This window comes from Egretta garzetta, unplaced genomic scaffold (genome assembly GCF_000687185.1).
Source record: "Egretta garzetta isolate BGI_Z169 unplaced genomic scaffold, ASM68718v1 scaffold151, whole genome shotgun sequence".
Lineage (NCBI taxonomy): Eukaryota > Metazoa > Chordata > Aves > Pelecaniformes > Ardeidae > Egretta > Egretta garzetta.
Window position 1 is genome coordinate 4,617,379 of NW_009258615.1, and position 26,778 is coordinate 4,644,156.

Below are 26,778 nucleotides of genomic sequence, written 5' to 3' on the forward strand. Positions count from 1 at the left end.
AAGAAGGGGTGAACCAAATCTTTAAAAAAATCCAGCACAGACTTTAGCTGAGTGTTGAATAGAGTCAGAAATGGGACTAGCAGAGGGACCTGCTCCTGGGATGCACTGCTTCTCCAGAAGGAAACCGCAATGTGCAAATATTAGCTAGGAAAATGGACGCACCAAATGGGGCACTGCATTTCTTCCTCTCTGAGACATTACCTTGTGAGTAGAACAGAAAACCAAATGTTTCTGTTCTTATAAATTCAGCAATGTAAAGCTTGTTTCACACATGGAGCCACTGCTTCTCAGTCCAGCATCTTAACTTTTTCTGTCAGTTGGCAGTGGACCTGTTGGATAAAGATAAGATGATGAAGATTCAGCCAAGGTGAAATAGCATGTTACAGATTAACTCAGACTTCCCTGATACCATCAGGGTTGAACTTAACTGTTGGTTGCACTTTACTTTCTGGATGTAGTGATGAAATACAGTCATTGAATTACCTTGAGTCACCCATTTGCTGGGCAGTTCAGGTTCCTAAAAAAATTTATTACATAGCTGAAATACTGGAGAAAGTCATATATCAGCAACAGAGCTGGATGAATGATAATTAATTTGTGACGAGGGGCCTTTAATTTTCTATTTGTCACTTTCACATGCAATTATTTGAATTTTTTGTTGAATAATTTCTATAAATATTTTTCATATGCAGGTTATTGGAAGGCAGTTTAATCAAAGTATCCGATATTAGAAATTCAGAAGGCACTCCTTCGATTGGACATATCAGTCACATGGTTCCTTTCTAATTGGTTGAGGATATCTCTCAGAATCTGCCTGCTAGTAAAAATAATAATAATTACAAATGCAAAGTCATTGCTGCATTGATCATCCCTGCCAATAAACTGATATGCTGGAATATTTGTGGAAAGCAGACACAAAAAGGATGTGAATAGTTAATTACAGCTCATTCATTTGAGGAACTCTTTGCAAAAAATGCTTGGGAATGTTCCACCAAACAGTAGTCACTGTTATCTTCTTCCCTGTCCTGTCTTTGAGCCTCTTTGTCTGTTGAAGGACAGATGCTGGCATCCTGTTGTCTTTTCAGGACTTGTCAAAAAGCCATACCCAATGTGAAACCTCAGGTTATAATAATTAAACAGAAATTTTTAATTTAAGATTCCCTGTCCCCTGCCCCATCCAGCATAGGGTACAGAACAATGGTTTACATTGCACTGAATGTACTATCTGCTTATAAAAAATATTTTAAAGGAATGTAAAATACCTTTTACAAACTGTAGATATTTAACTCTGGATGGATTTTCCCCAAAGCACCTCCCTGGTGACTCCTTATATGAATCACAAACACTGAAATGTGATTTATAACAACTGTCGCATATTTTGGAATTCCCAGCAGAAGACATATATCCCTTTATGTCAATGCATAGATACATGGCTCCTCTGATCCTCTTTACAGATGACTTCCAGTTAGCACATGGCCTAATTCAGAGAGTTTTTCACTCTGCTTCAGTCATTAAAGTAGAACTGGAAGAAAAACTACTTGATCTCCAGCCATACCCAAATGCTTTTGCCTCGCCAGCAAGAATTCACTGATTCCTTCTGGATAACTATATTATAGACCTGACTACATTGGGCATCAAAAAAGCTGAAGATACAATCTGCATAAAATTTACATATATTTGCATACATATGCCTGGCCAGAAAATACAGCAATTCACATTTCCACATCATAAGAGGGCTAATGGAAGTATTCTCTGTTCCTTTGGTGTGCCTTTCACATTTTTTTTTTTTTCTTTTTCAGGCATCTGTTTTACTCACAAACTTTCCAAGTTGTCCCTGTGCCCCATCTTTGCCTTTCTCAACCATTCAGAGATGACACTTTTTCAATTTTTGTCCTTACTCTGACTCTACCCACTCTACACATCTACAGAGCTTTCTCATCCCAGCAGGATTCTTTAAAAACATCTTACCTTGCCATTATTAATCTATTTGAAGCATTTCCACTGCTAGCTTGTGGTAGAGTCCCCCAACTTTGTCCTTTACCTTCCTAGATCTCCTCTCCAGTTCTTCCTCTACAAGTTCCTCATGTGTTTTACCACCACCGTGGAAGCGGAACAGAAGAGCAGAATGAGGAGAATGGTGCTGCACTCCCTGGACTTAGGTTGGTGCCATTTAGATCATTTCAGCAGCTTCCCCATTTTCTGTTGGGCTAACACAGCTATTGCAGACAGTGTACTCAATGATATTGAGCTACCATCCCAGGTTTATTGGGCTGAGCGCAAAAGCTACACTACTTGACAGAGAGATGCTGGAGAATGGAGATAGAGCTTCAAAGGCTATCTATGTAGTCAGATACATTTGGTGCAGTTCTCGCCTCTTAAATTTCCTAGAGTCTGGTCAGATGAAGAGATTGCTTCAAGAGAAGCAACCATGATGGGGAAAGGTTTCTTCTCAAAAAGTAAACTCAGAAAAAAGTCCGGATTTAGATATCACTGAAGTCTACCTCATGCGCAGGCTATGCTAAAGTAAGGAGAAAGTTGTTAATAGGTGACTGTGATTACTGTAACCTTCATAGGAATAGAAAGGCAAAAAATAACCTCTGAGCCTTTTCCCTTGGACTCAGAAATACACTGCAAATGATTCACTGATTTCTGTAAGGATGTCCATACCACAGTTAGAGGTGTGCTCTGAGTTAGGCCAACAGCAGCAATATTCTTTAAGGGAATTTGTTTTCTTATTCAGACTTTCAGCTGAGCCTAACTGCCAAAACTAATCATGTTGTTTTCCCCCTAGAGCCCTGATTCAGTCAATTCTGGGGCAAAGATTTTGTATAGAATTTCTTCCCCAATTAGAGATTTCCACAGACTGGTTTCAAGTGGCTAATGAGAATGTACAGGGATTATAAACACACTTTCTTCTGGGTATTTTGGGTATGATTAATCCTGTTTCCTGACTTCATAACACTAATATGTATATAATGAATTCTTTCTACCATTGTCCTCATTTTCTCTGGACTTCAGGTATGAAGAAAGGGGTAAAAAAGGAAGTTGATTAGAACTGCTCTGGGCATTAAACAATTGGGTTGGAGTTAGGAAAATGCTTTTGAAGGGATTTTTCTGCCACTGTTCGCAAGCTGCTTGAACTTACAAAATAGCCAATGAAAGCTTAAGAACCTTGTGGCAAATTCTCTACTAAAAGCAGGTTTACATATTCCATTTCTCATGCTGTCGCCAAAAGCAAATGTATGTATTCTTGGATTAACAGTTTAAAGGTAGATTGAAGCACAATTGCAGGAGAAGCACTTATCAAAGTTATAGTTAAATAGTTCATTCCCACTAGCTGTGCAAAAGAGGTTGTGCATACTGTTTGTTCTGTTTTTATTTGAAAAGTATTTCTTAATGAATTTAGAATATGGACTGTCCTGGGGAAATCTAACAAAAGAATCCTGCACATAACCTTTATATAAAGAAGTCAAACCTTGGAAACTTATTACTTGTTACAGAGAAGAACTTCCAAGAGAAAAACTATTGTGAAATAACTGAACAGTGAATAATGGGTTAACCAAGTCAACAGAAGTACTGTATGAGTGTCATATATTCTGCTACTAGTGAGTGTATCACCTGCTTAGGAAAAGATTAAAAGATTTTAAGTGCCTATGTATAGGCACTTCTCCAGGGTGATTGGCTTCCTTAAGGATAATGTAGGAGGAAGACTGTCAGATTAAAAAAGATGTTTTCCTTTGAGGAAATGCATTGGGACCCTTCCTTATACTCTTCTTGCTTTGGAAAAAAACCCACGTTTTTTGTTTGTATGGATATGCTGCATATTGAACCAAAATAAGAGAAGGTTTTCTGCCATCTATTCTACCTGATTTTTTTTTTCCCACCCAAATACCACACCACTTAGTACCTTCTCCCAGCCTCTAGTCAGGGCTAAGTGAAGAGGAAAAGGTTGTAAAATTCCTTACTAGCTATAGCTGTTAACTTTTGTTCAAGGCAACTGGTTTAGCAGACCTAAGCCTTCAAGAACAACTGTTGTGTTTCTGTGCACATATGCTTCTGTTTTTCTCTGTATAGTCAATGCTACAATTATGATCCTCAATTACTGTCACTTTAAGAAGTTAAATAGAATCCGTGGATCTACTCCAATATTTCCAAGTCTAGAACTGTCATCCAGTGCTTAAACTGTAAGCACTACCTTAAATGAGTGCCCTTTTATGAGTTACATTACACAGTGGTTCACATCCATCTTTAGAGAAACAGAGTGAGGAATTTAACTGATTGCAGAGGTTAATTTGGTCCATATACTTTGTCAATAGCAGGTCTGAGGAAAATTAGCACCAATAATTATAATACTGGTGTGAGTCATGAATCTTATTAGAGTGATTTTTAGCAATTTAAGGACTGAAGGATCATGAATGTCAGGACTTCAGTAATATCCTTGGCTTTTAATAAATTACAAACGTTGTTGGAATTTAGGCTCCTTTTCCTTGCAAGCTTAATCACCATCCAAAACCACAGAAGACACAATGATAATTTTTAAACCAGTGTTACAAAATTAAGAGATTCAAGCCAAATTGGGCATGGGTATTATTAGACTTTATTTTTATATAAGGCAAACACTTACTGATTTTCTCTACTACATCAATCAGAAATACTTCTCCTTTATTTTTTCTTTTGAATGACTTTATATGCTACCAAGGCACAGGGTTTTCTGCTTCTCATACAGGCCCATAGGCAGGAGAGTTCTGTTTTAGTATACCATAACATGCAAGCTGTAGGTGATGTAACTATACAAGTATCTATCGCAAAAGTAAAATGCCAGAACACAAGCTGTCCAGCAAGTCCATGAATGCATTGGTGAGACAAGTTGTCACATGGAAGAAGAGGAAAATAACAGGAGGGATGAGCTTTCTGAAAATGCCTCTAGCCAACAGAGACTGGGGTTTGGACTAGATGACCTCTAGGGGTCCCCTCCAACCCAAAACATTCTATGATTCTATTCTAACAGAGAATTAAGAGATGAACATTTGCATGGAATGGTAGAATTTAAAATGCTTGGAGAGGGATAGAACAAATAAAACCAATAGATTTCAAAAAAGATACGATGAGATGTCCAGTGATGCTGGTCTCAGAGAATGATGTTCAAGGAGAACCAGCAGATGCTTCAGACATAATATTACAACACAAGCAGAGAGGAAAGCTAGCAAGCACACTACAACACCAGTTTGAGATATAAATTTGAACATGAGATTTCAAACCTAATCTACAGAAAGAGAATTTATGTTAGAAACTACGCATAAATATAAAACTACAGCACAAGTTTAGGGCCAAAAATGAGAAAAGCATGGAATCAAAATGAAATGCACTTAAAAAGGGACTTGTGGTGTCAGAAGATAGAATTCTTTAAGGACCTGAGTATTCATAGAATCATAGAAAGTTTTGGGTTGGAAGGAACCTTTAGAGGTCATCAAAGGAAACCAGAAAAAAAATAGTTTCCCATTGAGCATAATAGAAAAGCTATTTGTTGGACAGGTCAAGAACACAATTTTTCAGCTTTCGTAAGTAGCTCTTCTACTTATTTGCAGAGATAAAGGTATTCACAGAATCTAGATAAGATGGATATTTTTGAGGAAATGTCAATATCTTATTGCCATATTTGTGTTATACTTCCACAAGGGTTTGTCCTCAGTCCAGTACCAGTCAATATTTCTGTATTTTATATATATAATATTTGCAACATGCTCTAGGTGAACCTGCTTTAGCAGGAGGGTTGGACTAGATGATCTCCCAAGGTCCCTTCCAACCCTTGCCATTCTGTGATTCTGTGATTCTATTACTAGTGACTGGAATTCTAGAAAAATGATTATTATGGCACCAAGCGGGGAAGGACTGCCAGCATGTTGATGACCTGAAATACACTAGACTAGACTAGACTAGACTAGGCTAGAAATGTTCTAAAATAAATTATTCTAATAAATAAAATGTTCTAGATAAATTTGGAATTGTTATGACATCAAGTTTCATAAAATTGGGGTGTTGGAGTTGCCAGCACTGTAAGTTCCGATAAAACAGATTAGACTAACATCTGCCCAAAACAACAGACAGGTACCACTGATCCTCCCATCCAGCGGCAAGATAGCCTCATGAAGTCTTTTTCAGGCATGTGATTTGTTTTATTTTCAGTCCTGGATTTATGAATACATGGAGTAAAGATGCTGATGTCCTCTTCTTGTGCCATCAGAATCCTTACAGGCTTCGTAGAGTTCTGCTAAACATAATAAACAACTTTAACTTTTCCAACATCAGTCCTTCAGGCACAAATGGTTCATTAGTATACTAGCATTTACCTTCATCAGATATCTGTGGAGCCTGCCTCAGTCTCACAGCAGGGCCCTTGCATTTCTTCTACCCTGCCAGGATTTCAATCTGTTAGGGGCTAACAAAACTGATTTATTTTTATTCTGAGTTTCAGGCTTCTATCTTACTGGCTTCTCTAGCTTACTGTTCCAATTTATAAATGAATTTGCTGCTTCTAAACACACAAGCAACACTGTTGTAGATACACATACCTAAAATTTACGTCTACATGTGATGTCAAACATTGGCTTTGATTTGTCCGCAACAGATGAATTTCCTAGCTTCATTTTCCCATACAAGATTTACAGTAGTACCTTGCCCTACCTATAATTTCTATATTCCTACTATTGTTAAGTTTGATTTAGTGTTCTGCTTGAATTTCTTCTTGCTTTTCTTTTTTAAATACATCAACTCTTTGACTACGCACTGAAGTCAAATCTTTCTGCCTAACATTCTCTCACGTGTGGTTATAATATATAATACAATACTTTTCTGGTATACAGAACCCTAAATTTTGGCTCTTGCCTTTGAATACCTTTTGCATTCTCTTAGTCTTACAGGATTTGGGCTTATCCAATTTACACCTGCCCTTCAAGGATTTGTATTTCTTTTATTTCCTGATATAGATTTGATGTTATCTCTGATTTGATCTTGGACTGATGTCGGATCTTTTCTTGACAGCTGTAGAATATATATACAGTCGTTACAGTTCAGAGCTATCTCTTATAGATAAGACATTGAATTCTTTAGCTCTGTGATTTGACTGGACTCAGGAGTGTTTCAATAACTACTAATATTAAGCTTTAGTGTGATTTTTTTTAAACAAACATTCCTTAGAGAGGCAATCTCTTTTATGTGTATAAAACCAGAATGCAGTGGTGTCCAGATATTTGGTGCAGTTGTGGGAATTACAGAAGCAAAAATGGAGACAAAGAATCATCTGGCTGGAATCCAAAATGCAGCCAGTATCAGACAAACATATTTTACACCCTCTCTTTCTCTATTTATTTCTGGTTTTCTTCCAAATAATATGGATTGCCCCAGACTTACAGATCTTCATTTATGGGGTTCCCTATCAGAGACCTGCACCTGTACTGGGAAATTTTATGCAAGTATTAATGCTCTGTTTTGGCAGATGTTACTGCAGGAACAAAAGTTATATGGGAATAACTGCAGTCCTAGCTTTATGACTTAATGAAGAAGGTAAGAAGGAAAAAGAGAAAGGAAATAAAGGCAGGACGGCAGGACAGCAGGGAGGAAGGGAAGGAGGGAGGGAGGGAAATAGAAGAAAGACATGATCCTCTGACAGTACAGAGTTGCTGATCTGGAGTATCCTGCCAATGACACTGCCATTTAGATTTCCCAAAATACTTGTTAACATCTCATACTATGACATCTTAAAAGGCATCATTATAGTTTATCATGTTGTGATTTGTAGAAAAATAGTATGTGACAGATATTCCTATGGACATCATAATGACCTTATTGTCAATGGGAAAATCACAGACCTTTCATGTGTATGTTCTGTGGCATAAACAAAACTTAAAGACAAAATAAGGTGGGGAGATATAAATGGTTAAGTGGAATAAGGTATAAACCTGCATTAAGATTTTATTTTTTTTATAACACCCTTCTTATTAGAGGACCCTTTACATATGTGTGTGTCTGTGTGTTCTCAAACATCTGGGATAGACACCGAAAAATGGATCACTGAAGTCTGTGTTGAACCAGACCTATTGGACCACTAAACTTGTGCTGTTTCCCTGTCGAGATGTTTACTCATCTGTTCATCAAAGCACATCCCTTTCTGCATTCGAGACACTTGGAAATTCTCTTTATTCTTATTTCACACTCATTGCCCTACAACGCAAAGATTTTTTAAGGGTAATTTGACAAGTACCTGACTTTAGTATTCCCTTTTTCCCCCTTGAGAAGCCTCCTGCCTATAGAGCCAGCTACGCCATGTGCTGTTGCTCCTGAAGAGGCGCTCCTACAGGACTGTAGGCATTTGGGGGTAAATAATTAATTGATCAATTTATTTTTATAGAAGTCTATAAAAATGAAGCATTTTGTGGGCTTCTGATGCTTCCAGCTTCACCATGCCATGCTCTGAGTTCAGTGGAGGGAAACACACAATTTTGTTCACAAACTATATGTTACAAGGCTGAGACAGCCATTTTCATGAGCATTGACTGCCTTAATTTTGCATTTTCTGGAGCACTAAACTCTTAGGGAATGATTTGTTACACCTAAGGTTTGTCAGATGAGTAGATTCACTGCCCCTTTTTGATGTATCTCATATTCTTTAAAAAATGTTACAGTCATAAGGAGCACCAACACGACAAAAAAGCATGAATGTTTGATCAAAATGTGCTCTTCAGCCAGCCAAGAAAACTGTCTTGGAAACCTATGGACTATTTTACTGGTCAGTTAAAACCAGGCTGTGCATTTTGGAGAAGGATGTGTGTGCATGTGTTGATTCAAGATTCTCTGGTGTGAGCAAAGTTATCTCCTCTTTTTTTTACCTTTTACCTTTCTATCTAATGCCATTAGTGTCTCTAGCTTTACCAAATGCCAAAGAAGATGATGCAAGAAGACAGAATGAAAAGCATGAAGCAGCAATTCAAATGCTAAAGGATGTGGGCAAAGCCAGTGGTGACAGATAAACAAAGGAGGAGTTCCAGGAAGGAACTGAATGAAAGAGCTTTTTGAAGAAAAACCAGGGTGTGAGTGTGCTCTGCGCGTGACTTGCTCTTCCTTACTTCATTCTATTCATGTCTACATTTTCCATTTCTTCTATGGAAAAGTACTCTGAATCCATTGCCTCAGACAGTAATCTTTGTAAAAACTTTCATGCAAAATTATCCTTCATTGTTGTTAAATTCCATTAAACACTTTTTTAATTATTTCCCAGTCATTAACTATCTGAATCAAACAATCTATGTGGTAAAATGTAAGTAAGGGATTTTCAACCCACAGACTGCTTCTAAGGGGCTCAGAAGGGCTAACCAAAAAAGCCAAGCTTGTTGCCAAAGGGTTCAAATTTGTCATACAACCACCTGCACTTGAAAATATTTTGGGATATGCATGCAGCAAAGAAGATAAAAACGATTGATGTAAATGACACCCGAACAAGCATAGTCTTTTTGCATGGTTAGGGGCATATCCTTTTTACTTATTATTCCAGGTTCTTTGTGAAATGCCAATAGCTGTACTTGGCATTGTACAATATTCATACAGCCTCTAGAGAAAAAAAAATGCATTGAAAAGGAGACGGTTGCAAAATAGACACTGTGCCTTGAAAAGCACAAAGGAAGTTATAAGGAGGAGGGCTGACATTTTTTCTCTTCTTTTATCTTTTCTGGACATCGTCAAAAAAGGGGGCCTTCACTTTGAAGATTTACAATAGGGCATTTTAGAAAAGCTCGCTTCATGTTGCGACACTATGCAAGCGAGTCACCATGTTATGGCTCTTGCAAAAAAACCTGTGGCTCGATTTGCATTGTTAATTATAAGTAACCATAAACACAACTTGCAGTACATTTCTGGTTCCACTAGAGGGGCCAATTGTTCCTGCATGATAAATGCTTAGCCAGAGGACTGGTAAGGGGATAGCCTCTTAACAATACCTGTCAGGTGTCACTTTTTTCCTATCTCTAATAAACAAACAAAGAATTATTTGCCTTAGTAGCAAATGAACAGACAGCTACTGGACTTGCATACACTGCTTGCTTTACCTGGCCCATAGGAAGGTTCTAAGTCTGACGGCTTGTGCTGCCATTCAGAGGTGGCAACTACAGCTTGACTTCAGGACATGCTGTAAGCTTAGAGTATCTTCCACCTTTGGAGCTGAATTATTTAGTATTGGGGTAAATTGGAAGATCTGCTGAAAGAACCGAGATATTAAAGGCAGGATTTGGAGGATGTTACTCTAAAAGGGATTTACCTGGCTCTAGAAGCAGCCCTGCAAAAATCAAGGTGAATGAAGTGAGCGCAGTCTGGCTGAAAATCTGCACATGCAATAGCTACCCAGGATATCGCAGTCGGAAAACACTTCTGATCATTTTTAAATTACAGGATTTTTAAATGGTATTTTTTGCCTTCAGAAAGCTATCAAATAACCCTTCGTTTATAATTATAGCTTTGCTTTGAGAAGCAGTCAGTTATAAAGCAACCTTGTAGATGGAGACATGTTAAGACTTTATATTTGGGGAAGAGGCAGGATATGGGCCCAGATTTCCTCTATTTATTCCCTCTGCTTTTCCTAACCTGTTCTTAACTGGGCACCTGCTGCAGCAAATGAGAAAGCATTGGAGGAAGAGGAAATGGAAATGCTGCAGTACAAAGTACGGTTAATAATATTTATCAATGCATGCTGAGAACTATTAAATTAAAAAAATTAATGGAGGTCAAAAGCCAGCTTCTAATTCTCTTCAGGCAAAAGAAAGAATTTATTAAAAAGCAGAAAAGGTATCCACAGAGAAACTTTCCCCATTTGCTTCATGTGCATGAAATATAGACATCATCTTGACATCCAGTTGATGAAAGAGAAGAAAAGAAACTAAAATTAACACTCAGGTAGTTAACGTTAGCCACATTATGGAAGGAGAGACAAAACCAGAGCACACTGGTTTTTGGCACAGGTTCTTCTAGAGATCTGTTAAAAGTTTGCAGAGCACCATTTCCTAAGAAATCTTTTTACAGAACCAGCTTTCATCATCTTCAGTACAGATAATCTTGGCATGGCATTATTTTACTCACTGCAGCTAACTGAAAATCTGAAGAAAGGATATCCAGATCTTCTGGCTGTGTGGATCTGACACAAAAAATTGGAGCAGATAGGAAAAGAGTCAGAAGCATGCATCAAACATGCCTTTTGTTGCTGGAGGCATCCTTCTCTGCTGACAAAAATATTTGTTTAAATTTTCACATCAAGACAAGATTCAGGTGCAGTTGATCAAATAACCTAAAGCTGCCTGATAACCAAAATAAATTCCCAGAAATCACCTCAAATATTTTTTTAATTTTCTCTGTGCTGGAAACATAATTCTCAGTATGGTTCCCCTGCAAAATACATATGAGGACGGAAAAAGGGAGATGATTTGAACCACAGAAAAGGGAGATGATTTGAACCAGTTCTTACATTTTACAGAAAGAGTTTTGCGGGGGGGGGAGAGGGGGAAAGAGGTTTAAAAAATGTCACTGTTCTGCTGCCACTGAAGCCAATTGCAAACCTCCACAGTTTTCTCGCAGAGATGAAATCTATGCATGTGCATAAGGACAACATAAAGGCTGGTCACTGCTTGGATCTTGCTTAAGCTTTTGAAAGAAGGGATTTATAGAGGCTTTGGGCAGGACCCTTTGCAGAGGCGAATTTCACCCTGGGAACAAATCAGGTCTGTTGTCTCAAACACAGGATTTTTTATTTTTTGCACTTGGTCTTTCTGGATTAAACTGTGCTTCACTGGTCTTGTTAAAATCTGGCATTACTTCCCCTGATATTAACCCCCAATTTATCATTTACTCAAGACTGTACAAGATTCCATCCTGAGAGCAGGTTTTTTCCTTTATCCGCTTCCTTAAAAATATAATTATCCTTTTGTAGGAGTTTGCTGTGATCAGAGATGTTCCTGGCTTCATGACCACATGGGAAGATGAGGAACTTACATTCTAATTATAATTACAAACAATTAAGTGTGAGACCTGAGACTCGGAGCAGACCTTTAAGAGGCAAGAAACAACACTGGCAATATAAGGAACTGCAAGGAGCGCTCCAAGTTCAGTCATGTATAAAATTTACAACACAACTGAAGGGCAGGTCTATCATTTTCACTTTCTACTTTGGCTTGTATTATTTAAAAAGTTATGTTTTAAATCCAGCAGGATAAGGTCTGCATTCATTAGCTTACAACACCCTTAGCAGGACCTTCTGTCTCCAGCTCAGCACTGTGCTTGCACAGTTACACAGCTCCTGCCCTGGAGCCAGCTTCTGCCTTGGCACCTCAGAGAGTGGGAGGAATATTCCACCAGGTAGACACCTCATAGAGGTATATGAATTCCCCCCGACCTTTTCAGTCTCCAAATAACCTCGCCCAAAAATACCGTATTGGAGGCTAGTATCTAGCTAATCAACAAACAAAAGTTTTTCCACAAAAATTATCTGAAGAGGTATTCATAACAGGCTCCTGCGAATGTTCTAATCCAATCTGTTGTGTAAATATTACAGCTGGGGCTGACAGGGGATGTGTGTGTATCGTACGCAATGACAAACCCGGAGTGTCAGCCTGGATGAGTGCAGCAGTACACACAACGGAAGCCTTGGACAACTGCTAATGTCACCAGTGGTGTCACGGGTGTTTCAGGGCACGAGGAAGCAATCCATGTCATGGATGCATGCCTCCATGGCATTCATTAGAAAATCAGTGACTCTTGGGGCTTTTCCGCTTCTGCAGCAATGTGCATCACAAAACCTCTAGCTTATACTTAATTTTTATGATTCACGTGTTTTTTCACAAATGAGGCATTTTTGTACTCTTTTCTAACCTCTGCTAATAGCCAGTGTCAGACAATGAGATTAATTTAATATAAGCAAACAGTAATATTCATTAATATTTTGGGAATATTTTGCTTGGCTTTTGTGTAGTTTGAGAAAGCAATGGCAAAGTTCAGCAACCTGCTTTCCTCCTTGCAGGCAGCCCTAGGTTGCAGGGAAAAATGGCCCGGGAACAAGAAGTCAGGCAGCAAAAACACTGCAGCAGAGAAATAGACTTTGCAAAGGGACTGCTTGCGGCCTGCATCCCAGTTCAGAGATACTCTTCCCAGGTGCAGTGCAGAGACAGGATGCTCCTGCTCCAAGACCCTAAATATGAAGTGTATCTGAGTTTTTGCATATGGCACATGAGAGCAAGAGGGATGGTGTTGTACTGCCAGTGATACAGAGAAAAATACAGAAAAGGAACAACTGAATGGGTCACCCTAGGACCTGATGGTGCTGTTGACTTCAGGAGTCCCTGTTATTTCAATAGGCCTCTGTGCACAGAGGTAGTACCAAAAGCAAAAACACATTCAAGCTTTGGGAACTATGAGAATATGAAACCTGAGCTCTAAATTAGAAATGGCTTCATTTCTGAAGGAGGCAAAGATGACAATGTGACACTGAAAATACAGAGAGGAGAGAGGAGCAAAACATAGTTACAAAATAATTATGAATGCATGTACATTGACTTTGTACATGTGTGTGAGCGTGTGTATAAGCTTCCACGTTAAACTGTAGACTACTAAACCATCTCATTTCATTACATTGGAATATTATTTTGAAACGTTGCATTGCTCCAATTTTAAATTGTATAACTCAACTCTCGACTCTTAAAAATCACAAGGAAGGCATTAACTATAAAAAGCATAAACATAGGGAGGAAACATATTTAGTCATCTAACCCAAGATATGCAAACAGTTTTGTTGAGGGGGTTATTGTTACTGATCCTTTCCCTCCTATTTGTATGGGGTTTTTCCATCACTGTGCAGAGGAAGACACATGGGACACTGTGTCTGGCCTCAGAGCTGGCACCGCAGTTCATTGCCTCCTGTTTCAGCTCTGCACCCTCTCAGCTGGGAGTTTTGTTTCTTTGACAGTCCCCCAATGAGGTCCCACAAGCGATTAGTATGGGAACAGCCCTAGAGATCAGTACTGCACCTAACCAGGCATTATTCCGGTGCAAAAGAGTTTGTGATAAAACAGAGGACCCATTTCAAACCTTTTGATGTACAAATGCATTAACAGGTCACCAAAAACTCACCAGAAATATAGGTTTGAATATTTGCTTTGTATTTAAATTTTACCAAAGACTAAAACACTGTAGCCTAGCTACAGAGCAGCATTTTTTGTTGTTGCTTTGGTTTGGTTTGGTTTTTTATACAAATTGCTTTAGATCTTTGTCATTTCCCCCTAAGCTAAAACTGCATTCACAGTAAGGTAAAACGTAAATCACATTTTTTTAAAATGTTTTTCGTTATATTCTGGAATAAAACACATTGAAACTATTAAGTGTTCCAACAATGCAAAAGCTTTTCCTCACAAAACTGTGTTAAAAAAAATATTCCAAACTAATGTAAGGTGTCCAAATTATTTTCTATTTCATAAATACCTTTCATTTGTTTTGAGGTTATGCTTGTGAAATATTCTGAGTTACTTCTCAGGAAATTCGCATTTTTCCTTCCAAAGCCCCCAAACTGTAGCTTCATTCTTTCCTCAGGTGAAGCAGCTGCCCACAACATTTCCTTGGCAGTACCTTCCACCCCGGAGGGCAGGTTCCTCCGGTGGGCACGTCCCAACAGCCCTTGTTCACAGGAGGGTCACGTCAACAGCCCTCTTCAAGGATTTAGTTAAACACCTCTAAAACACCTATGCACACTCCAGTCTGTCCCTGTTGACTTTTTATTATTTGTCTAGCACTGGCCAGACTAGGAAGGGTTTCCCAATCTGAGTAAAAAGACTTTAAGTCTTTAAAGACTTTAAAAGTCTTTTGTCTTTAATTCTCTACCTCCACTGTAGTTTCTAATTTGATGATATTTGTATATATAATTTTGTAATCTTATATTCTTAAAAATTACGTTTACCATCTAATATGTACAAGGAATTCCAGCATTTTTTAATTATTTCCAAGTCAAGTATTCTTTCCCATCTTTCTTTGGGATAGCCATTTAGGTGGAGTTCTAAGATATGCTCACCTTTGACTGTATGTCTTCCCACTTCATAATTAATCCCATGTCTCTGAACCTACTGCCCACACACATGCACACAAACACACTCCCTTACCTTCAATCATTTCTTCATGTCTTGGTATTCCTAAGCTGTTTGATTTGCTTTGGGTTTTTTCCCATCAGCTACAGGTAAATGAATGTTATTAATGTCAGATCAAATACCTTCCTCTCTCTTTCTAAATTGGATTGGCTATGACAATGGCTATGGAAATTTCATCTGTTTCGTTTCTTTTTCATGGTAGAGTCCTTTATCACATTAGCGCCTCTCCATATACAGGGAATTATACAGGGAATGAGTTACATGTTAATTAGATATTTTTCTTGTGACAGTTTAGTTGTCTGCACCTGGATTTTGGCATTGCCTAATAAGTGATATGAATTTCCTACTTTTGTTCTCTAGAATTAGACTTCTACATTTTTCACGCGTGTCAATTTGCTTTTCTTGAATTTGGCAAGTAGGCAGCACCTGAGAAGGGCAAGTGTCCAGAAACAAAGTGGGTTTGTGATATCCTTTGCACCTTCTTGCAAAAATGGCTGCCTAAAGTTATTTGCCAGCTCTGCGCCCTACTACTTACATAAATGGCCTAATTTAAAAATAGTAATTATTATTGTTGAATATCTAACATCTCCCACTAAATGGAATGAACTTAAATTCTCAGATCAAACAGAATTACATAAGAACTCCAAGGTAAATGCTAGAATATATAACTGAATCTAAGCAGAAACCTCAGATATACCTATTAATTAACATCACTATATTGAGTTCTGTTATTTTTACTTCATGTAAAATCCTAGTTAGTGAATAGATTTAAATATTCACACCTCCAACAGTGGTATGGTAATGTAAACTATCGCTGAACAACAGTCACCAAAATATGCATGTCCATCCCAAGTAAATTATAAGGTGATGTAGCTTCAACCCTTGCCTGCAACCTTTTGCAATGATTTGTAATTGCACTCAGCACGTTAAGATTTGTTAACCAAAATTGAAATTATTCTCATTTATAAGAAATAACAACAGTATATCAATTTGCTTCTTTTTTTTTTATTTTTTAGGACCATCTTTAATGGGTAATTTTTCAATTAAATTTCCAGCTCTGCTCAGATTTGAAAAAATACTCTTAATCTGGAACGCAGCTTGCCTGATGCACCATATCAAAAGAGGCAGACATGTCAACAGGAGTATACAAGAGATGGTGAAAAATAAACTATAGGATGTTTTCCCTATATACCTGTTTGATGAAACATTTGTTGAATTACGTTTATTTAGCCTGTTGGATTTGTTTATACTTCTTTTTTTCATAGAAAATTGGTAAAATTTCAGCAGGAAAAAGCAGGAAAAGTAAGAACAGAGATTTTAATAAATTGTATTGTTCAAAAGTAATCTTACAGGCAAAGTCCTCTAAGGTATTTAATAAAGTAGGCCAGAGAACTCTCCTTTGTGGATAAAACTCTGTTGCAAGTTCCAAGTTGTTGGTGAGATAGATCTATTACATTATTAGCTCTGGGGTAAGGTTTCCCAGTGCTGCTAAAATATGCTCAATTTAAATTCTATATTATATCACCCCGTCTGAATAATTTTATATCTATATTTTACTTTTAAATGCTTAGCTGACTCATGCATTTTAAAGAATTATAAACATCTTTAAAAAAAGAATATACATCTTTATGTTACCTTTCTTTTTTATTGCATTTAACTAGAATAAGAGGAGGATCAAGGCCAAGGTTAAAACCAGAGGTTGCACTATATTTACATTTTGTTCAATACCAGCACTTAAGAACAGAGGCCAAGCATTTAAAAATAGGCTGAAGGGGATGAAGAGATTTAGAGGGGAATGCCTGGCTGTCTCAGAAACTACCAGGTGAGTCATAGCTCTGCCGCTGCAATGAGCTCTGGGCAGGGAAATTGGTACGATTTAGCTCAGGGAAAGGAGACAGCGAAATAGAGAGGCAGAGCAGGGCTGTATTTCGATAGCGTTAAGAAATCGTCCCCACTCTGAGCTGTGCCTACAGAGCCTCCCAGGACCTCTGCAGATCAATACAGGACGCCAGCACCAACGTGCAGATTCCTGTGGCAACACTGGGACTGTCAAGGGCAGAGCCGGTCAGTAGCTCAGGACACTGCCTCCAAGTCACCCATCTGCACCTCTTCTGTAGCAGAGGGTAGGGACAAGGCAAACTGTTCTGTATGACCATGTTCCCACGCCATTTAACATTAGTGCATACTCTGAGAAACCACGCAGTAAGCTATTTATGTTTCTTGCCCCCAAAAAGGCAACAGGCAAAGAGCCCTGAATTTAAAGCAATCTCATAAATTCATAGGGTTGGGTTGGGGAAATTTTAAAAAGTGAAATATTTTTCTTTGCTTTTCAATACAGATGGACTTGATGATGATGGAAGTGGCATTGGTTCTGACAGAGGAAGCTGTCTTCCTTTCAGTGTGAAGTATTCCTACAGAGATTATTTTCTTCACGTAAAACTCCAATCTATGTAAACTAAGCAAACCATGGTACTTCTTGTGAGAAAAGGCCATATAAAAATTTAGTGTCCTGTCCAAAGCTCAGCTCAGGTAAGAATACTGATTCCTTACCCAAGCTAACTCTCACTCTCAAAGAATACACTTCATCTCTTGTTCTGTACTAAATTATCCCAGATTAGTGTCCAAAGATGGCTACACTTTTGCTTAAACCAAACAAACAAAAGGTTAACAGATAAAATACATGTTTAGAGTGGGCCAGGTAAAATCGTGTCTGGAAAAACAAACAAAGAAGCTCAAAACCAACCCCCCAAAACCCCACCCAAATCTCAGCCAGCTTGTTCTAAATCTCAGCAGCTTGTTAAACAGCTGCCTACATCCAGGCTCTTGAATCATGATAAATGTGAGCTCCTTCAGGATTGCCACTAACCTTCCAGTCCAAAATGACCCCTGCTTTCTAAGTCTATATCAAATGGAGTAAAGGGCATCTTATACTTGAGTAGAAACAACACAAGTTCTCTCTGTGCCTTATACTTCACGTTGTTATCACATAATAATTTTTTACTTCCTGGGGCTAGTGGCTAATTCCCATTTTTTTGCCACCGCTTTGTCTTTTTTCCCTTCGTTTCAAGGGGCTCATTCCCCACAGGCAATGCCAGTATTGAGTCAAAGTGCCATTCAAGCCCACAAAGTCCCACATTTTCAGCTGGGAGGTGGGTTTGGTTATCTAATTACCTCTTTGACAGTTCCATCGTCTCCTTTGGCACCTAGGTACAATAAGTTGGGCATTTCAATATCCGCTCATCCTCAATTTAGACCTGTTTTGAAAATACAAAAGAACCTTAAGTAATCTGTCCACAGCATTGAAATACCAACTTTAGTGGATACTTTGAAAACTCAAAGGCTTTACAAGATGAATAGCAAACTGTGGATGACAGCTCCTGTGGAGCCATTATTGAATTGCAGCAGTGATGACTGCATTGCTTTAGATTTAGATAAAAGGCTCCATACAAGACAAATGGTAGGAGGACATCAAACAAGACTGTGTCCATGCAGTGACAGAAGCAATCCAATTGAAGAAGCTGTTGATTTCCCCAAGGTAACTTACTATTTCTTCTTAAGTAATTTATATTAAGGAACTAAAGATTGTATATTCATCTTCTATTTGCACTTTTCTCTAAAAATACTGCTTCTTGTTGTCAAATATAAAACTTGCTTAAATTGTTTGCTGGGAGGGAAAAAACAGTATCAGAACTTGTTCATTATTTTGCATCTGTGGTTTTTTTTCGCCACAATATCACTATGTCTAAAGGTTATAGACTGAGAGTTACAATCAATACTGATCAGATAAAGAGATTAGTCAGCAAATCAATAACATACATATGAACAGGAAGCCCTGTGCACTCAAGACAACAATGAATACAAAGGGTACAGATAAACATTGTCACCTTTATTTAGATGAAAGCTGATTCTAGAGCACTTCCACTGTCTCATTAATAATGCACAAACCTTTTGGAGCCTTAGTCTGCTATACAAGCATAATGTAACTCTTGAATAAGTTTCAAGATGTGACATAGAAAAGCTTTGTACAAAACCATCGGATTTAGGGTTTACTGACAGCTATACAAGCTGTACCATGGAAAGGATACAGAACACTTACTTAAGCTCTTGTAGAAAGTCTACATTAGCATTTGAGCCTTCCTGTCATTCCCACTTACTGTGCCTTACTGGTTTATATCATTCAATGGACCTGGATCACTCAAAGCAGCTTGCTTCATAACAAGCTAAAGAGGGAGATATACCTGTAAGCACACACCGTGTGCTCCAGCTGGGAATGGCCATTCAGCTTACAGGGCTCAACTACAACTTTTCCTGAGCAGATTTGCCTGAAATATGTATAGTGCTGTTAATACACACTGGTTCACTCTACAGATCCACTTTTATTTGTCCATGATAATTGCTAAGGGAGACAAAGAGTTATTCTCTTAGAGCACAAGCACAGCTGAAGGCTATCATTTAGTTTACTGTAGCTTCTTAAAAGTGTAGTTTGCATTTTTGAGATAAATGTGGGTATTTTATGGATGTAAAGAGATTAAACATAAACACACATATAGGTGTGTGTAGAAACATACAAAATTTCTGCTAATTCAGGTTTTTTTCTCTCTGCCCTCCTTGTGTCCTATTTTGTACCACTTCACAACTTGCTACGCTTGCTTTTTATTTTGGACTGGATCTAGTTGCCATCCTCATATTTTCTGCTCTTCCCCAACATGTCTCAGCGCATTTTTCTCTCTGCCTGTCTTTCTCTTCTCCCCTTCTAACATCTTTTCTTTCTCAGGACCTTCTTATTAAACATAGAGTAGACAAAATTGAGATTAAAACAAATAACCTTCAAAGAATATGTCCCTCTTTTTCTGATCCTTCTACTTTTCCCTCCCACCCAAACTGCCTGATGGACAAACCATGGTCCACTGTCATGAAAAATTTTACCTGGGATGCCACCTTGCCAGGAGGCACAGTCTAAAATCCCTCCTCACCTTGATGCAGCATTTGCCATTCCTGATGAAACTGTAATCTAAATGCCCAGGGATGTAGTTCCCTAAAACCATACCCAGTTTCAAATTACATCAGAGCAGAAGGAGCCTTTAGCCTGTCATCCCCTCACAATGAGAAAAGGTCTTCCAAATCCAAAGAGTTTTGGGAAAAAGCCCTGAGCAGCAAATTTTTTGCATAATCAAGAAACAGATCCCCTCCACCCCACCTTCAAATGCTTGACTAATTTAATGTGTGCATGTGAGTCTCTGAACTCCTTGCAATGATCTTGGTCCCGGGAGGAATTATCCGCATCTGCTCCTTTCCTTTCAGGATACTATGAGCAATATACCGGAGAATCTAAAAGCTAAGTTTGTTCTGAGCAGCTTCATCGAAAAGAACAGGTTTCAATAAGCTAAACTTAAAAATAGCTTCAATAGTGTCTAATCTGTGATTCCTGCTTGGCACTGATAATTAGGACTAAAAAAAAGAAAAAAAAACAACAGAAAACTAACATGATTGATCTCGGTGAAAACAGTTTTGTTTTGTTGTCTTGAAGCTACCCTCAGAATTCTACTTTGCATGATTACTTGCAGTGTTTTTCCATCTTCATTTTTACTTTTCAGAATTGGTGAGTTTGTCCAAGACCCAAATAAATAGCAAGTGTGATTGCCAGCCTAGGGATAAGATCCAAATGAAATCATTCTCACTTTCTCTTTTTCACCCAGGTCCTAATGGGAGCAAGGCTACCTTTCTCATTACTGAGTTTTTCCTTTTAATTAGCTCCTTCCTCTTGCTGACACAGGCAGTACTTTGCCCCTGGTTGGGAGGGTGGAGCACTCAGCACCTTCCCAGCTCTTCCCTTGGTGAGCCAGTTGGAGCGTGAAGAACCAAACCAACTCCCTCTCTGAAAACACAGTGTTAGTACGTATGGCTCCCCCGACTTCATCTGTATTTATGGCTGCTCATCATCTCAAGGAAGCAGATCACAGCAGCAACCTTTATGTTTTGTAGTCAAAAACTAGAGACCTTTAGGCTCAAGCTGTTTCCTCCCCTGTAGCAAATTACATGTGCAGAACATCATCTGTGGGGAACCGCATGGTTCTCCTTACCATCCATACGTGTACTGCTCCTTGAACATGAGGAACTGTAGAGAGAATAAAAACAGGTACCCTCTGAGTCCTTTTTCAAATAATCATTTGGAAAGCTGAAATTTTTTTTATTCCTACTGCAGAGGAATCCACCTCTTTGCCCGCCCCTTTTTATTGCTCATATTGTTGGCAAAATTACTTTTCCTCCTACAGTAAATTTCTGATGTGGATTTTGTCTTTTGGATTCTTCCTTACCGCAGACTCTTACCTGATTAAGTTCTTCTGATCCAAAGAACTGAATAGAAACTCCCCGATGGTGATAGGCTGCAATTCCTCTGCAGCTTCCTCTCTGAAAAATAAAAAAAGAAAAAGAAAAAAATAAATTAAAAAAAAGAAGAAACCCCCCCCCACACACCCCATACTCCGAGAAATAAAAAAAAAGAAGAAACAAACCACCTCAAAGGTGGTGTCAAATGCAGGTCTCAAAAGCATGTGTTGTTTCCACAGTACAAAGTCACTTTAAATCCCCTAGTCCCTCATTTCCACTCCCCAAGAGGAATCAAACCAAACAGAGAACAGCTTACATTGTCAAGACCTGGGAGCTTGTTGTAAGAATAACTAGTTCTTGACATTTGAAATTACTCTGGTTCAAACATTTTTTGATCTTTCTTATTAGCCCGTGTCTTGAGAAATAAAAATATGATAATCAGAAAGTACATAATTGGGTTCAGGGTATTCTGTGGTCACCCTCGCCGGCTCTGAAGATAAAGGCACTTTGAAAGATTACGCACGGATATCTGGAATTTATTCTGCACAGTCTGTGAAATGACAGATCTTTTTTCTTAATTATACCAGCTATCAGTCTAACACCTGTAGTTAACCATTCTGTCCTGAGGAATCTCTTCTGATAGGTTTTATTGTTCCACCAGACACGCGGCAGCAAAACAGCGCATGGATGCCGAGGCGTTTATTACTGCAGACGCAGAGGCTGCCTCGAATCCCCACGACGGCTGTTTTACACCACCGCGTCTCCGCCGCCTCCGGGCTCGGAGGGGCCGCCCGCAGAAGATGCTGCCACACTTCCCCAAGCATTATGGGCTGGAAGCTACGGTTTTGCAAGGTGTCTGGACAGAAATACGTGTGCGTTAGCCAACTCGCACAACTCCTCATTAGACGTTTTTGGGAGCAGCTCTGTGTGGCCAGGCCAGCCCCGTGCATCCCCGGAGCAGCGCTGGCCGCTGGCTGACAGCAGCCCCCGGTCCCTGCCGCCCAGCCCGCCGCCCGCTCTTCTCTAAACCTCCAGCAGGACCCTTGCTGCAGCAATGAATCACGTGCAGAGGGCTTTCCACAGGCTGGGTTTATTGAGCTGTATTGTAGGAAAATACAGCTCAGACAGCCCCACTGCAGCCAAAACAATCTGTCATTTTTAATTCTTTCAGTCACCTCATTAGGTATACAGCTAGAGTGACAGTAAAAAAAAAAAAACCAAACAAAAAAAACACCACCAGCAAAACCCAGAACACAATGTTGCCACAACTCCTGCTCAGACTTCAACATAAATATCAAGGCACCAAAAGATTCATTGACCAAACATATGTGACTCAGTGCTGTATATAACAAAGTGACACACAGAATGATCTCAATAGGCATATAAAGCAATTAAAAATAACTGTGCTTCAAAGCATTATACTATAACATGAAAGGTCATCCCTATAAACATGAAAAAGATGACTGTATTTTTTTCCTGTAGACACACAAATACTCAGCTGGAGGTTCCGTTCTCAAAAGGTAATCTTTAAAAATCTCTGAAAATATGTCATGTCCTGTATCCTTCTCCCTCAGGCCGTGTCTTTTCATCAACAGTTAATATTTTAAGTGAACACAATAGGAAACGTTATCAAGGCCAACTATATGTCAGAAGACAATACTCTACCAAATACAAAATGTTTACCCCGTACATACACATGATAGTGAAGGAAACCCTGGCTAACCTTCTGTGAAAATGAAAAGCCTATTTTTTTTCCTCCTAAAGCTTGCTTGTTTTCACATTAGCACATTGAAGTTGTATTCCAATGGAAGCTGCAGAGAGTACATTTTGAGGACTCTGATAATTTTTGCAGTAACACTCTGAGTTTGTGATAATAATGTTTATGCACAGATGTAAAGAATGTGCTGACAGATTAAAAAGGAGTCAGCCGGTGTTTGCACAGTGTTCATTTTTATTTAAGGGAAAAAAAAAAAAAAAAAACTAGTACAAAGAAGTACTACACCTGGCTATGAACAAACAGCTTTTACAGAAGTGGAAGTAGTTTGCAACTCCCTAAGCCACCTCCCCCCCACCCCAGATTAGTTCAAAAATTCAAGTTATGGGCATATTGGTGAATCACAAGCCTTTATTTTTACTGCAATTTAAATTATTGTCCTACTAGTAGTAAAAAGGATCTTAGCCCAGACAGCAATATTAAGTAAGGATGCATTCAAAAAGATGTTCATTTATTGCAGAGATGTTCCCCACTATGAGGACCCTTCTTCCTTCTGTATTCAGACTACCCTCACATTCCAACTGTACTTGGAATGCTGTAATGCCCCCAGGGGTGTCTGGAAGGATAGTGAAGGCACAAATGTAGCATATGGCAATAGGTATCTGCTGTTTCTTAATATACAGTTATGATATTTTGAAGCTAATTGATGTACTGAAACCTCATATTTTACAATGCCATGGTATTGGAAGAGATTACAGGTAATGTCATTTGCTCTCCAGCTGATCAGAGGGACTGCCCTGATCAATACCCGCAGAAGCATGCAGCAGCTACAGCTGGAGGAAACATACTGATTCAGGTGGAAAAAAAGAAAACACTCATGAAGAGAAAAGGAGAAGCAGTAAAATAATCGAGTTGGAAGAAACATTAATTTGGGAAGTTGAAGCATGCAGAAACCTGCAACTTCACAGCAGACTCCACAACTGCAACGGGTAACCTCAAGCCATGCGTCCCTTTTTGGAAGGATTTGCCTTTCAACCTAATTAGAGTGGGGCAGAGAGATCAGACGTTCCCGGCTCCTTTTGAAAATTGACTGGGAAAACTCCATGCAATCAGGAGGTATTTATGATTTCCATTGACTTTCCATTTTCTTGGTTCATCTGTTCTCTTTGAGAACGTTTGATGCCAGTCTGTTCTAAACTGTATGTTGAATTTGCTTTAATCAGGTGTCTTTGTAACAGGCATTAGGTCATTTACTGTTTGATTTTTTTTCTGTGAAAATACAGGTTTTCTTAGTTTCAAAAGTGTTCTTTGAAGAAGCCTGTCATATTCCAAGGAGGGGGGAAAAAAAAAAAAAGAAAAGAAAAAAAAAGAGAAGAGGACCAGGGAGAGAAGCAGGGAGCAATCCTGTAAATCTGTTCTTTCCCCACAACAACGGAGGGGAATTGTGCACAGTTGTGAGTTGAGCCCTTCATACCCATCATTGCCCCCCCACCAAGCTCCTTCCTCCTGTGATCTGGGCTCAGTCACTGAAGCCAATTAGCATAAGCAGAGCTTAATATTCAGGTAGACACTTACATACACTGACAAGTGCTAGCTCAACCAAATGCTCTTCCTAGTTTTACACCTCCTCTCTCTGGAGCCTCCTCGCACCTTTGCTGCCCTGGGACTCTCGAGTCCTACTGTACCTATTCCTGGGTTTAGAGACCAAACTTAATGTCGCCTTAACTCCATCCCCAAAGTCAGCTCCTGATCTAACCCCACCTTTCTGCTGGCCATTGCAGCCACCTGAAACTCCCCTCTTTTGAGCTCTCTCCACAAAACCAAAAGTCATGCTTCTCACAAGGATATATTAAGTGCTGCATTTAATGAAAAGCCACTTAATTGAGGCCCTGTGGTGAGGAGCAGTCTCACACAGCCAGCAGGTATAGGGCAGCTCAGGTAGGCTGAATTTCCCTTTGGAAGGGCAAGTCTTTCTCCATTGCCTGTAGATGGATCTCAGGGTAAATATGCTCCTTAGCTCCTAGCCTAGCAAGCCTCAATGAAGTGACAAGTCTCTGTTTATTTAGCTTTAAAGTTTAGCTTAAAAGAGTATGTTAAACTAGAAAAGTTAGCTGCTATAGTTGGCAGTGAAAACTTCTCTGGAAAGTCTCTGTCAAAGAAAAATATAGTCACCTTTAATAGATATATGTCTGCTTTTTAGAGGGAGCTCTCCTATATATTTGAGATTCAACAATAGTAGTAGGTGCTGAACACCTTTGAAAAACAAGCCATAAACCATCTTGAAAATCTATTTTAATTGTTCCTAATACACATTTCTAAGATGAATATCTCCTTACTTGCATTATGAAGGGGGCGCCTAAGATTTTACTCTTTGGGACATGGAAAGAATAAATTGTGTAATGCCAACAGAAAAGGTGCTGAGGTAGCTGGTAATTGACAGAGTTAATGAAGTATGTTAAGCAGGTACAATATAGATGAAGTTGTCCCCTGCAGGGTGATTGGCCACTGGGGAAATAGTGTGACAGTTGTCTTTGTGTTAAAATAATGTGGTACTCCTCCTTTGCCAGATCCTATCTGCAATGAGAGATGAAAGAGATCTTGCAAGGATACCTAGGTCTTCCTACAGCAAAAACTGTGCTTGAAGCTGGCAGGTAAAGGACAAGATAAAGAGAGGGTAAGGAGTGTAATGGCCATCTGTAAAGCACTTATGCTGTTTCCTACCACCCACACATGTATTATCCACTACCGAAAAGTAGTAATTTGACACTGTTTTCTATAATCCACTCTCATACACTACAATACACTGCGGTGCTGCCTAGGGATGAATGAGAACAGAATTTGGCCTGCCAATGTTTTTGGAAGTTGATTTTTTTAAGATATTGTTTTAATAATTAACTAACTAGCTCCCAAGCAGTACAATGGATTTAGACAGCAAAGGATGGTTTTGAGAGTAATATAAGGTTTGTATTGTTTTCTCAGTCTATTGTACGTGCATATTACTATTGAAAGAGCAGGGAAAATATCAAATGGAAATAGAGCTTAGCCTCTCAATTATACCAAGCTGTGTAGTCAGCATTGGTTCCAAAAGAGGCGTGTGGTGCGTGGGGTAATGAAAAATCATTGATAGCATCCGTTTGGTGTCTAAATAGTCTAATGTGTTATTCCAGCATTGTTCTTATTAAAAACATCCCAGAAAAGTAGTTAGTCTTCCTTGGCCATCAGATTTCAAAATATCCTGAAGCTTTCTTGACTCTTTCCGGTGCTGACAGTGCTTTCGTGTCAAGGGCACATGAAAATTGTATCTTCTTTTTAATTAATGGCATTGTGGCTTGTGGACATTTTCTTAGTTGATATTTATCTGCTCATAATGAAAGTGAGTTAGTTGGTTTGGGACCTTCGAGCTTTCCAACGTGGTTTTATGTTCATCAACATCTTATAAATCCAAGACAAAAAAAAAAAAAGAGCTTTACCAGCAAATGTCCTTTAAAAGGTGTCCTTCAAATAGAGACACCAAAGATTAACCAAGAGTTCTTCTCAGGGTTCTCAAAGGTAGCGGTATTTAGAGAAGTGATTCTTAGC

At 38.9% G+C, this 26,778-nt stretch overlaps 1 pseudogene; it reads left to right on the forward strand.

Moving 5' to 3' along the window:
- LOC104134466 overlaps window positions 1-22,512 on the forward strand; it is a 155,014-nt pseudogene extending 132,502 nt beyond the window's left edge.
- The last annotated feature ends 4,266 nt before the right edge of the window (window positions 22,513-26,778 follow it).